The sequence below is a fragment of the Mus musculus genome, chromosome 4 (genome assembly GCF_000001635.26).
Source record: "Mus musculus strain C57BL/6J chromosome 4, GRCm38.p6 C57BL/6J".
Taxonomy (NCBI): Eukaryota; Metazoa; Chordata; class Mammalia; order Rodentia; family Muridae; genus Mus; species Mus musculus.
In genome coordinates, this window is record NC_000070.6 from 131,456,398 (window position 1) to 131,469,207 (window position 12,810).

A 12,810-nucleotide genomic window follows, 5' to 3' on the forward strand; every position below is an offset into this window, starting at 1 on the left:
TTCCCAAGCATCAGCTGTTTCCTTCAACGCAGCCATGGACGTCTGTGCACACCAGCCTCAATCCTCAGCCTGCATCGTGCTCCCCTGATTGGGGAACAGGATAAAATGTTTTATGCTTGTGATATGTCCTGCAGAGTCTATACTCACCAGCTAAGCATTGGCAGAGTTTAAATATATCATAGACTTGGAAAGAGAGACCCCACTTCAGACTTTGCTCGTTTGGTAGCTGGGATGACTTTGAACCTCTGATCCTCCCAGCCTCCACATCTCCAGCGCTGGGATTACAGGCTTACCTCCAACAGTCCCAATTCATGTGGTTTTGACAGTCAAGCACAGGACCTCGAACATGCTAGGCAACAGCTCTACCAGCTGAGCTCATCCCAGCCCAGACTTTGCTCTTTGGAATGCTTGCTCAGCAGATGACCCCATTCTGAATTGGGCCCACAGACTCCAGAAGCACAGATGTTGACTTCTCCACGTGGGTAAGTGTGCCTGTATCTGCACTCACGCGTGTCTGTGCCCATTTGTGCCTATCCCCCACCCCATGCCTACTGTATTTTAAGAGGCACAGGGGCGCTGTCCAACCTCTTATGAGAGACATCCCTGCTTTATAGGTGAGAAATGGAGGCACAGACAGCTCACTATACAAATTTGTGGGCAGCCCTGACCTCAGTTTTGCCACTTGGCAGCCTGTGCTACCCTGTCTCTCTGTAGGTGCTCTTGTATCTATGATATCTACCTGTTTGCAGCGGAGACTCATCGGGGATTCGGTGGAAAGCTGCTTTATGAACTGGTACACAGTAGGGCCTTAATCAGTGAAAGCGGTGAAAGCATTGTAAGGAATGTCACTTCCCCCAGAGTCTCAGAGACAAGGTAGGGACCCATCTCTAACCACGAATCCATTCGTGCTCTGAGCATCCAGGCCTTTGGAGCACATTCTGGAACAGGACAGATCAAGGCAAACCGTATCCACCGGTGTCCACGCCGGCTCCCAGAGGCTCTTCCTGTTCACTACCAGAAGCTGTCTACCCTCAAACTACCCTTTAGTAAAGTGTGGCCCAGTGCAGTGTGGCTTCTCCTCCTGTGGCCCACTATGACTACAAGAATTTTTTTTTTTTTTATGTTGAACCAAGCCTCAGCCTGAAATAGTATCCTCCCAGACTGATTCCTGACATCTTTCCCTCCGCCGAACCTGGACCAAGAGAAGCAGGCAGGATTTGCTGATGGTAGAAATGAGAAAGGCTTTCTGCACCAGGTCTGGGGGCTAGTTAATCCAGCTGCCAGGCCAGACAATTCTGGATAATGGATGGCTGTTCTTTAATGCCGCTGTGGAGGCGCGCCCCTCCTTAATCTGCTGCAGTGTCATTAGGAGAGAAAATGTTTGCTCGGGAGCTCCTGCGGCCTCTGGAAACTGCAAGTTCAACACTAACAGCCAGGGCAGCTCTGCCCTTAACCCTCCCCTGCCCAGCCCTGGTCCAGGCCTTTGGGAGATGGCTCTGTGGGACATTTGGTCTAGACCCCCAGAGATCTGGGTCCTGTTCCCAGGCTCCCCCTGGCCTGAAGGTGGAGGGATGGCATTGGAGAAGAATCTAGGGTTCTGGGTCCAGATGCACCCCCACCTCCAGAGCAGGTTAAAGAACAGAGCATTAGCTGGTGACTCTGAGCCACTCCCTTAACCTTTCTGCTCAGGGGTCCTGCAGGGCAGGGGTGGAGGGTCAGGACCTGTAACCTCCTATCGCACCATAGAACTGCGGTTCTCATCAGTCAGCCCGACACAGCCTGCACACACAGCCTCTTTCCTGGGGTTCTCGTTCACGGTGCCCCAGCCAGGCCTTCAACTGTTCTTCCCACACAAGTCAGAAAAGCATCCCAGAGCACAGACACACTGCGGTATGTCAGACTTTTGCTGGAGAGACACAATACAACCACCACCACCATCACAACAACAACAACAACAACAACAACAACACACACATACACATGACAGACCTAAGTATCAAATGCACGAATGTCCAACTTAGAAAACCAATGGCTTTTTTATTGGGGTTACTAGCAGGAGCTTGGACAGTTTCGTCACCAAAGCCCTCCCCACACCAGTGATGCTGCTGGAAAACCTGCAGCCCTGGAGCCTTCTCTACAGCTTGCAGACAGCACCACTGTCCCCAGATCAATTGATCAGGCTGCTGAGAGTCTTCAGTTGTTCACTCCCTTATGTAAAGCTGGGGAGAGAGCCTCAAGAACCTTCCAAGTTCTGTTCTCCTGGTGACCTTTCATTCACCACTTGAGTCTTAGGAACCTTCACCTTCCCTCCTGGAGTAATGTCTGGAGGAAACGGCCATGGAATGTGGAGGCAGGGTTAGCATTTCACAATTGTACCAGGCTAACCCACATCTCTTGGGCACAGATCCGGAACCAGGATGCCAGCCCCCATGGGATGCAGAGGAGATGGAGCAAACACCTGCCTGGCTCTGCAGGTACCTTTCTGTGTCTTGGGTCGCTAGCCACAGGCAGATTCCTGTCCTGTGTGACAGAAAAGTGAACCTGTTGGGAAGGAGAAGGAGGTTGCAACAGGGCTAGTGGTTGGGATTCAAAACCAGGCCTGCCTCCACAATTACCTCCTCAGCTTCCCTGCCCACAGTTCAAGACCCTCCATTGCACCATATCAGCCTCCTGAGTATACAAACCTGAGCCCTCCTTGAGTATACAAAACTAGACCTGAACAGGAAGTGGCTTACCAGGCCTCTTGTGGCTCACAGGGACAGACTGTCCGGCTCTCTTGGCTCTCGGCCCTCCCTGAAGGTTGTGTTTCCATCTGGTGACTCAAGACCCCTCCCAACCTATGGCTACCTGGTTCTTACAGTGACCCCAGGTCCCAGCCCCAGATGGACAAACTCCAGGAATACTTAGGCATCTTTGCCTCCTGGCTCCAGACACGCCTCCTCTTGCTACCTGAGCCAGGCTTTGCCCAACCTTGTTCTCAGAGGGAAATTGAAGACCAGATGGTGCCTGGGCTGCTTGGGCCATGCAGACAAGGGCCTGGGGCAGAGCGACACTGGAGGATACAGCCACCTCTGGAAGCTGATGACAATGCTCTCAGTGTGAACAGTGGTTCATGGGCATGCGCTTGGACAGCAAGGCAGCTGTTGCCTGGCTGCCCTCAGCTCTGGGCCCAGACATGGCTGGTGGTGAGCTGTTTGCCCACAGGTGGACCCTCCCTCTCTTCCTGGATGCTCTGTCAACCTCCTCCTCTTCAGCCAGTTAGGCTCAGGGTAAATGAAGCAGGGAGGCTGGCAGAGAAGAGCAGCAGCCTCCATGCTGTGACAGGTGGGAAACTGAGGCACACAGGGCCACACAGCTCTTAATAGAAGAGCTGAAGCTGGGGAGTGTGTGTGTGTGTGTGTGTGCGTGTGCACATGAGCTCATACATGTAGGACATGTAGAGCATGTGCATATATAGACATGTGTGTCCATGGATGTTTGTACATTCATATATGTGGGGGCATAGGTGTGGGGGAACTTACATACACGTGCAGACCTGAATATGTGTGCGCATCCATGACTGCCCTGTGCTGAGCCCTGGTGAAAGGGCCCAGTCACATGACTCCTTCGGGCCAGCTGGTGAGGCTGTGGGAAGAGAGGAAGGGAGCAAGCACAAAGTTTATCTTTCTTTATTTAGTTTGTAGATTATGGAAGGAAATTAAATTTGAGATGTTTGCAGGGAGGTAATTTTCCCAGTCACTCACCGTGCTCACAGATCCCACAACCTGACTGCTTCTAATTGCATTAATTGGATGGTGGGGTGGGGGGTGGGGGTAGGTGCTTCTTTGCTCTGGGAAGATCAGGCGCAGAGGAGTGCAGGCAGCTGATGTTCAGGGACTCTCCCAAGGGGGTTCCAGCCCAGGGTTGGGAAGGAGGGGGCGGTGGGGCTTGTCACAAGTTTGATATCTTGTGTCTCTGCAAGAGGCGGCCAAGAGAGGGCATTCCTATATGGAGGTGGAGGAAGGGACAGACAAGCTCTTGGTCACTTCTCAGAGCTGCTGGGGTCAAGAGGAGGGTCACATGGTTGCTTGGGTGCCCCGGGGGAATAGCTACAGTCAGAAAGAGATGGGTTAGAGACTGGAGTCTTGGAGGCCTGGTTCTCAGCTGGAGAGCCTGGTGGTTATCACCTTGCTCCACTGCCCTGTGCTGTCCCTCCCTCCCCAGAGGCCTGTTACAGAACCTGTGGCCCCAGATGCCCACTTCTTCCTGGTCCTAACTATCAATCTATGTGGCCTGTACAGTGCTTTCCAGGCCTGTTCACTCTGGAGAACAAACTTGGACTCAGTCCTGCTGACAGGGAATGAGTCAAAAGGGGGGTGGGGGCTGGGAGCTAGTGATATGGCTCAGCTGGTAGAGGACTAGCCCAGTAGGCACAGAGCTCTGGTTAGATCCCCAGAAAAACGTACAACCTGAGATGGGGCATGGCGGTACATGCCTGTGATCCTAGCATTTGGGAAGGTCAAGGTCATCCTTGGCTACATAGGGAGTTAAAAGGCAGCCTGGGCTACAGGGGACACTGTTTCAAAGAAAGGGAAAAAAAGAGAGATGGAAGGAAAGAAAGAAGGGAGGGAGGGAGGGAGAGAAAGAAGGAGGGAGAGAGGAAGGGAAGGGCAGAGGGGAGAGAGGGAGGGATGGAGGAAGGGAGGGAGGGAGGGAGGGAGGGAAGGAAGGAAGTATGGCTTCTGGGGACCCTCACATACAATATGGCCAACTTCTGGCCTTCTTCAGCACTCAGTTTCATGGCACCGCCAAGGGGACAAGCACTCTAATTTACTGATCAAGATCAGGGCTTCTCATCTCTCCTTTCCATTTATAGCTTTTAAGATAATAGCAAGCATTTATTGGGTACTTACTGTATACTAGACACTTTTGTAAGGATGGCAGTCTATTAATAAACAATTAGTTCTTGGCAGTTGTCTAGGATCTCCGTTTAATAGACAGGAACTAAGAGCATAGAAAGTTATTTCACTTGCCACAGGCCTGCAGCCAGCTGTGACTGGGAGATGAGACCAGCCCCAGGGCTCTGCCTATCCCTTAGCAGGCTCTTACAGTGGAAGCTCACCTAAGCTTCCAGGGGTCATTGATTCGATTGGATGCTCTGCGGAATGCCTGCCTCTTCCATCAGACTGTGAATCCCAGGGAGGCAGGACCTCATGTGTCTTCTTCCATGGTGGCTTCCCCAGCCCCCAGTGCTATATGTAACAAAAACAAGGGCCTGGGATCCTCGCCTTCCAGGGGAAAGCTGACCATGCCCCCAGCTCCCCAGCCTCCCAGGTACCATCCCCTTTCCAGCTCACTCTCTCTTTTCCTCCCCACCCCCTCTACCCCTCTCCTGACACCTTTCTCCTCCCAGCCCCCTGACCCTCTGGTGTCTCTCTCTCCATTGCCTCCACTCCCTGCTAATTAAATGGCCGTGTACATAGTTCCATTTGCATTTGCTTAGAGGCCTCAGTGCCTTGGGCTGCATGTTCATTAAGCGGCTCTTGTGTAGAGGGTGTAATGAACCGATTTCATTACAACTGTCAAGTCTGCCCAGCCTGGGGCCCATTAAGCATTCGCTGAGAAGAGAGAGCCTCACTCTGTTCCTTCGGCTTGGAGTTCTGGAGCAGGCTAGGCTGGTTTGGAGTGAGGGAAGTCTCGCTTGCACGCCATAGCTCTACTTGGGATGCAGGGGAGGAAGCCATGCTGGACATGGCTGGACACGGCGGGCCCCAGGTTTTAGCTGGATCAGAAATCCCAGCGGCTGAGCCAGGGTCCTGTAGTCCCCAGAATGGTTTTTGCACGGGGTTCCACATTCATCCTGTCCAGATTCCGGTCTGCAGAAGGGAGAACCGGCCTGCTACAGGAGGACTACATTTCTCTCATGTAGGATCACATGACCGGGGATAGGGGACTGGAGCTTGAATTCAGCTCAGCTCCTCAAGAACCTTGAGGCCCCAACAGATGTGGGCCACGTGGTGGGAACCCCCCCCTCTCCCCAGAGATTCCCACATGGGCATGGAGACTTTGGGGATGTGGAGCTTGGAACAGGATCTATATACCAAGACCCTCTCTTCCTGCAATGTCCCTTAGCATCCACCTCCCACCCACTCACCACCCACTCCCTCACTCAGGCATTCAACATTTTAAATCATTGTCATTATCCCCTGTGATATTGGCTTCCTTCCAGAGATGATTAGAATTTAATTCAGCTCAGGCCCACTCTCCTTTAGCCTCATGATATGGACATAAGATTGGAAGTGGGACTCTCACACTGGGAAGATCCAAAGAGGAAGGATGGGAGAACTTGTGTGAGTGGAGTAGTGAGTGTCCTTGAAGATGCCTGTCTGCAGGTATACATGTTTGCCATAGGTATGAACACACACACGTGTGTGTGTGTGTGTGTGTGTGCATAAGGTTGGTGCTTGAGCATATACATCTGCAAGTACGTGTATTTGCCATAGATGTGCACACACACATGCACATGTATGTACATAAGGCTGGAATGCATACATGTATGCGCGTGGTTTGCCATAGATATGAATGTGCTGGTGCACACACCTGTGTGTGTAAGGCACATACATGCTTAACAAGAGAGCAGCTGGTGGGGACAACAAGGGTAGCACCTTACCAGGTATGGAAAATAGAAAGTAGAGTCTATGGCAGATGCCAGGACAAGAAGGTCAGACATTATTACTTTGCTGTTGGCAATAGGGCCTGGGAAAAGGATGGGACCCTGTGAAGAGGAATGTCCTAAGCTGAAGTCAATGACACAGAAGCCACATTAGCCCCAAATGAGAAGCAAGTCAACTTTTTAAAAGCTAAGTTACGGGGGTGTTCCCCCTTCAAAGTTCTCCAAGTGACTTTGAATTGAGTCTTTTCCTGCTCACAGGTCTCAGGAATCTACAGACTATGCTGAGAGTCTCCTGGAGCCAGGTGGGGGCTGGTTATGTGAGCCAGCCTCTTCTGTCCTGGAGATGGCCAATGCTTTAGGCTCTTGCCTCAGGGTACCAAGGCCAGGACATCTGCCTTCAGGCTCTCTCTGAGGTGATGTAACCAGGACATGATCTGCCTGGTGTCTCTTGAACGCTGGCCATCTGCCTCTAAGTAGTGAACTTCTTCATGCAACACCAACTCAGACTCAGGATGGCCAGGATGCAGTGAGCTTGCTTCATACAAAATCTCACTGGGGCCTCCCAGGGAAGGCCAAGGGACAAAAAGAAACTTCCCCCAGTGACCACTTAGGCAATGGCTGTGACACACTGGAAATTCCAAAGAATTCACTGTCTTAGTTCTCTTTCTAGTACTGTGATAAAGCATGGTGACTGAGGGCAACATGGGGAGGAAAGGTTTGGAATTTGGGGGGAGATGTTTTTTGGTTTGGTTTGTGGTTGTCTTGTTTCTTTTCTTTTCTTTTCTTTTTTCTTTCTCTTTCTCTCTCTCTCTCTCTCTCTCTCTCTCTCTCTCTCTCTCTCTCTCTTTCTTTCTTTCTTTCTTCCTTTCTTCCTTCCTTTTTTTTGGATGATGTGTTGGATCAGAGTTCATTATAAAGGAAAAGCCAGGGCAGGAACTCAGGCAGGAACCACGAGGCAGGAACCGAAGCAGAGGCCACTGAGGAATGTTGCTTACTGGCTTGCTTCTCAGAGCTTGCTCAACCTTTCTTACACCACCCAGGACCACCTGCCCAGAAGTGGTACCACCCATAGTGGCTTGGGTCCTTTCACATCCATCATTAATACAAAAATCTGACTCACAGATTTGCTCACAGGCAATCTGATGGAGACATTTTCCCAGTAGAGGTTACCTCCAGGTTTGTGTTAAGTTGACAAAAACAGACAAACAAATAAACAAACGTAAGCAGCACACCCACCTCCCAGTGTCCTTGAGTAGCCATAGGCCTCCATGTATAGAGAGGAGAGCAAAGAAAATATTGTCATAGGTACTGGTGAAAACCTACTTCATCTGAGGCAAGGACTCAAGATAAAAACAAAAAATTGGGGCTGGGGGATCGCTCAATTGGTAAGTCAGTCACTGTGCTGTTCCTGTGAAGAGACACCATGACCAAGGCAACTCCTATGTAGGATAGCATTTAATTGGGGCTGATTTACAGTTTCAGAGGTACAGTATTGGCATAGCAGGAAGAATGGTAGAATGCAGACAGATGTAGTATTGAAGGAGAAGCTGAGAGTTCTACACCTAGATCCACAGGCAGCAGGGAGAGAGAGAGAGAGAGAGAGAGAGAGAGAGAGACTGAGAGACTGAGAGACTGGGTCTGGCATGGGCTTTTGAAACCTCAAAGCCTACCCTTGGTGACACTGTGTTCTCCAACAAAACCACACCTACCCAACAAGGCCTTACCTCCTAATCATTTCAGTAGTACCACTCTCTAAGCATTCAAATACATGAGCCTATGGAGGTCATTCTTATTCAAACCACCATACTCCATTCCAGCCCCTGCTCCCATAGACTTCTAACCATACCATAATGCAAAATTACATTCAGTTCGACTTCAAAAGTTCCATAGTCTAGCACAACAGTATCAGCACTGTTTAAAAGTTCAAAGTCTCTTCTGAGACTCTTAACTGTAACCTCCTTTAAAATCAAAATTGAAAACAGGTCACATACTTCCAGCATGAGGTGCCACAGAATATACATTATCATTATAAAATGGAGGGAAGGGAGTGTGGTGAGGAAATACTGGGCCAAAGCAAGATTGAAAACAAGCTGGGCAAACTCCAAAATCTGCATCTCATGTCTGATGTTAAAGCACTCTTCAGATCTCCAACTACTTTCAGCTTTGTTGATTACAACACTTCTCTCTCTCTCCCTCTCTCTCGTTCTACTCCAGGTTAGCAGCTTTCCTTAGCAGGTATCCCATGACTCTGGGGTCTCCAACATCTTGGAGTCTATAATAAAATCCAGAATTTCACAATTTCAAGCAATGGCCTCTCTGGGCCTCCATACAGGGCCACCCCTGAGACACACCTGGCATCAGTGTTTTTCCTGAGCTGAGGAGGGAGAATCCACGACTCTTTTCTTATACCCTTGACTCTAAAACCAAAAATGTGTGGCTGGAGCTGCCAAGTTCTGCTGCTTGTTGGGGCTGAAACTTGGGCCCCTTGTTCAAATACATTTTCATCGGTTTTCTTTTTTCCATGGTTTCACTGCTTAAGCCTTTCTTTAATTGTCTTTAACTCCTTACCACACACTGGAAGCTTAGCTGGGTGGGATCTTGCCCTAAGGTCACCCACTCCCTTTTTTTTTTCCATTTAGTGTTAGGTTTTTCTTTAACCTTTTTTTCTTTTTATCTCCTTGAGCATTGGACTTCACTTCATTACATACATGGTGCTCCTTCTCTTCTAAAACCACACACTCTGTAGTTTTCCTTGCTCAGCTTGCTCCTTTTCATTATAGATCTGTGTAAGAGTAGCCACTAATAAACACGGGACACAGTCAATACTAAGCTGTCTTGAAATCTCCTCTGCCAATGCCATTAATTCAAAAACTCTTTCATTTAGCTTCAGTCAGATATTTTGGACACAGGCAGCAAGTAGCTACAATCTTCACCAAAATATCACAAGAATGGCCTCTAGGCTACCTACTGATATTCTTCCCCTCTGAAACATCTTGAGCTGGGCTCCTACAGTTCAAATCACCCCCATCACTGTCTTCCATGTTCCTACTCGCATGGCCCATTAAGCTCCACTTAAAGCACTCACTGCTTCCGTAATCCAAAACCCCACAGTCCACCAAAAAGTACTCTGGTCACGCCTGTCACAGCAATACCACACTCCCTGGAACCAACTTCTGTCTTAGTATTCTATTGCTGTGAAGAGACACCATGACCAAGGCAACTCTTATGATAAAAGAAAGCATCTATTTGGAGCTTGCTTACAGTTTCAAAGATTTAGTGTATCAGTGTCATGTTGGGAATCATGGCAGAACAGACAGATATCGTGCTGGAGAGGTAGCTGAGAATTCTACATCTGGATCCACAGGCAGCAGGAGGAGAGAGATACTGGACCTGTCATGGGATTTGAAACCTCAAAGCCTATCCCTGGTGACACACATCCCCCCCCAAAAGCCCACACCTATTCCAGCAAGTTTACACCTTCTAATACTTCCAAATTGTGCCACTCCTTAAGGGCTGCCACTCCTCCCAAGGGAGATAATTCTTCTTCAAATCACCACAGCTGGCAATGAGCATGCTTTGCATGAGGATCTGAGTGTGGATTCCCAAAGCCCATGTTAAAAACCAGGCACAAGGGTGTGTACCTGTAATCCTAATGCAGGATACAGAAATAAGAGGATCTCAAAGACTTGCTGCAGCCAGCCTGGATGAACTGCTGGGTACCAGGTTCAGTGAAAGTTGCTATCTCAAAAAGTAGAAGAGCAACTGAAAACAGTTGATAATGACCTTTTGCCTTGTACACACACATGCACATAAATGTACACATACATGTGAACACAAACATATACATATATGTAAAGCATTGGTTTGGGTAATGACAGGACCATGCAGATATAATAGAATGGTACAATTATGCAACAAGTTCTTCCCCTGGAGATTACTCTACATCAAACTTACCAGGGACCAAAGACTAATCTCATCAGAGGCCCGGTTCCTACAAGCCACTTCAAGGTAGAAAGCTCCAAGGGAAAATAGCAGTGGGCTTGGGAGGGGTGTTCAGACACAAAGAAAGACCCTAGGCAGAGATTTGAGGGTCAGACTTTGGGTTCCGGATCACCAGCACCTGAAAGCAGAGTAGCAATATGAGAATGCAAAGCCTTCAGTGTACTGAGAGTAACCATAGCAACAGATACAAACTCACTGAAGAAAAGGTGTACAAATCTGTCTAAGCACAAAACCAAAATTTACCTCAGCATCTTGTGTCCTATGAAAAAATGTCCAGCTTTCAAATAAAAATCATAAGGTAAAAGCAAGAAACAAAATACAAAAGAAAGAAAGGAAGAAAGAAAGGAAGGAAGGAAGGAAGGAAGGAAGGAAGGAAGGAAGGAAGGAAGGAAGGAAGGAAGGAAGATCCAAAAACCAAGCCCAGAGATGGCCTAGATTATGGGACTATGTCTAACAGGGAATTTTAAATCATTGTGATGAACTGGGATTTAGAAGACCCTAGTTCAGGTGACTCACAACCAACTATAACTGCAGCTTTGGGGATCTGGCACTCTCTTCTGGCCTCTTCTGGTACCTGCACTAATGTGTACATACCCATACACATAGGCACATAAAAATGAAAGTGTGATGCTATGTTATTCACTATGACACATGTTGTTTGAAGGTAAATTCAGACTGCTGAAAAACAAACTTAGAAGATCTTAAAGAAATCCAAAGAAATGAGAAATATCTACTAAGAAACAAAAATAAGACCAACTGCATACTTTCTTCCAGAAAGCATGACAGCTGTAAATCAATGTACAGTGTGCCATAGGTTCTAGGGAAAGAAGTATGTCAACCCAGATTCCAGACTCAACTGAAAATATCCTCGGAGAATGAGGGAGTAGGTACTTCCTCAGATAAATAAAATTGGAGGCACTTATTGCTTGTTCTCTTACCATGATAAATATGTGCTGGCTTCTTTTATGCCAATTTGACACAAGCTAGAGTCACTGGAGAGGAGGGAGCCTCAGTTGAGAAAATAAGATTTGGCTGTAGGCATTTTCTTAATTAGCAATTAATGGGGAGAGTCCAGTACATTGTAGGCAACATGACCCCAAAGCTGATAGTGCTGGGTTCTATAAGGAAACAGGCTGAGCAAGCCATGATGAGCAAGTCAGTAAGTAGCACGCATCCCTCCATGGCCTCTGAATCAGCTCTGCCTCCAGGTCACTACCCTGTTTGAATTCCTGTCCCAACTTCTGTCAGCGATGAGCTATTATGTGGACGTATAAGCCAAATGAACCCTTTCTTCCTGAATTTGCTTGTGTATGTAATGTTTCATCACAGTAATAGTAACCCTAAGCTAAGGCACAGTATCAAAGGATGGGGTAGTAGGATGGATTATGAGGTAAAGGTGTTTGTCACTCAAACCTGAGACTCTGAGATTCATCCTGGGAACTTGTGTAAAGGTAGAATGAGAAAAACAACTCCATAAAGTTGTCCTGACCTTCACACACACACACACACACTCAATTTAAAAGGAAGTTCCTCAGGCAAAACGAATCTCCAGTAGAGTCTTAAGATTACACAAAAGAATAGGATTCTTAAAATGAAATAAAGATAAAAATCACATGAATTTTCTTTGCTAATTTTAATTGCACTAAAGCATAAATGACTGCCTGAAGAAGAAGAAGAATTTATTATATGCTTTAGTATGCTTGAAATTGAGATAACAAAAATATTACACAGGCTAAGAGGTCAGGATGGGAAACATGCCGCTGTTGGGCCATTAGACTATTCTTGAGTGACATGGTATTATTTGAGGGTATACTCAGATTAATTTAAATATATATTGCAAACACTGTGGTGAGCACTCACAGTGCTCTTCCAAGAGAAAAAGAAGAAATAAAACTGAACCATGAATGTGTTGTTAGCTCAAGAGAAAGAATAAAAATAAAGAAACAACAAGAACTGAACAGCAGCCACTAAGACAGCGGACATCAAGGCGTTCAGCTCAGTTACCTCTTTAAGTGTTAGCGGACCAATGGATTTTCCAGAATGAATAGAAAGCAAGACCCAACCTATCTCAGCTGTAACAGACTGTATGGAAGGCCAAATGGTCAAAAGTTAAAGGATACGGAAACCTAAAAGTTAAAGGATACTGAAGCCACTTA

General features: G+C 47.7%; 2 long non-coding RNA genes across 5 annotated transcripts in view; one reads left to right on the plus strand and one right to left on the minus strand.

Moving 5' to 3' along the window:
- Positions 1-12,810, plus strand: part of Gm46723 — a 26,678-nt gene continuing 13,868 nt past the window's right edge. Inside the window, exons 1-2 of the long non-coding RNA XR_001784456.2 lie at positions 1-482; positions 2,405-2,474. This is a non-coding gene — a long non-coding RNA (predicted gene, 46723). The remainder of the gene's footprint in view (positions 483-2,404; positions 2,475-12,810) is intronic.
- Positions 2,018-12,810, minus strand: part of Gm35779 — a 27,041-nt gene continuing 16,248 nt past the window's right edge. For 3 of the 4 annotated variants that reach the window (XR_390803.2, XR_881452.1, XR_881453.1), the window contains 3 exons: positions 10,607-10,772; positions 3,744-3,983; positions 2,548-3,624 (listed from right to left, as the gene is read on the minus strand). This is a non-coding gene — a long non-coding RNA (predicted gene, 35779). The other variant, XR_390804.2, reaches the window with a different exon arrangement.